This window comes from Neomonachus schauinslandi, chromosome 2 (genome assembly GCF_002201575.2).
Source record: "Neomonachus schauinslandi chromosome 2, ASM220157v2, whole genome shotgun sequence".
NCBI lineage: Eukaryota > Metazoa > Chordata > Mammalia > Carnivora > Phocidae > Neomonachus > Neomonachus schauinslandi.
In genome coordinates, this window is record NC_058404.1 from 43,396,657 (window position 1) to 43,398,093 (window position 1,437).

Below are 1,437 nucleotides of genomic sequence, written 5' to 3' on the forward strand. Positions count from 1 at the left end.
GGGCGGGGGGGGGAGGGGGAGGTGGGCAGGGGGGGGGGGCTCAACCAGGGAAGTCCCAGAGGAGGGGGTGATGGGGAGGAGGTGACAGTGATGGGCAGGGAAGGGGAACGAGCCAGTGCTTGCCAGACTGCCAAACAGATAGATGGCAAGGAGATAGCCCTAGTGAGAGGAAGGATGGGGATGGAGGGGCCGGGAGGAGTGGAGACAGGCAGGGAGCAGGAGACGAGAGCAAGATAGGCAGAGAGATAACATGACAGCGGCCAGAGATAGAGAGATGAGCTGAGCGATGGAGGAGAAGAAGGCAGATAAAAAGAAGCTTAGTAAGAAAGATAGACTGATGGGCAGCCGGAGGAAGAGGCAGACGTGAAGATAGGAGCTTCGTGGAATAATGCTGGAAACTTTTCCCTCAGTATTAGCAAGATGCCATGTTCCTCTGTGCACTTACTACATGACAGGTGCTGTTCTAAATGCTCCACTTTATCTCATTTATTCCTCACAACACACTGTCTTACAGTGATGACGACGAGGTTGGAAAGGATAAATTACCTGCACAAGGAGACCCAACAAGAAAGCAAAGGAGCCAGACATGACCCCAGGCCTTGCCTGATTTCACAGCTCCCTCACCATCACACCCGTGGGGGGCCCCTCTAGGTTCAGCCCAGGTGACCAGATACACCTGACCAGATACAGAGAACTTTTGGGTGGCTGCAGGCAGGAGTGTGGTCAGGGGACGGTGTCTTTTTTGCCTCTTCTGGTCTCTGCCCCCTTCTCCTGAGACCCCTGGCATTCGCCCTTGCCATCTGCATGGGCCTCTCCAGCTCTCAGCTGGCCATCACAAATATGCACAGAAGTGTGGACCCACGTCACTTTAAGGTATGGCCTCTGGTAGGAGTGCTTCATTTTAATAGGAGGCTCAGAGTGTAATACGAGAAACACTCGGGGGACAGGAAGTGTTCCCTACAAGCTTTAGTAACCCGACGTGGGCAGATCCCCCCATGCATACTCATCAAGCCAGTTCTGGTGTGACTTGCTCCATCCAGGTGGGAAGAAAAGATATCTGGATACACATGACTTGTTGCATTTGTGCCCCCGGACCACCTCCCCATGGAAGATTCCCAGCCATAAATAGGCACCAGCTTGGAAGGCTTTGCCAGCCAGACCAACCCAACCTCCCCGCCAAAAGTCAGGGTCTCGCTGCTGGTGAGGACTACCAAACAACCGCTCCCACTCACCGCTGTCCTCCCTAGCTGCCCTCCATCAGGAGTCAGAGGGGCTTCGGGCTAGGATGACCCTCACATGCCTAGCTGCTAGGCACTCTCTGACCCGGCCAGATGGCTCTCTGGGTCTGTCCAGGGCTCGCCGCCCCTCCCAGTACCTCCCCAGTCTCCTGTGGGGAAGGGAGCAGGGTGCCCATTTCAGCTCATGGCTCGCCAAGAA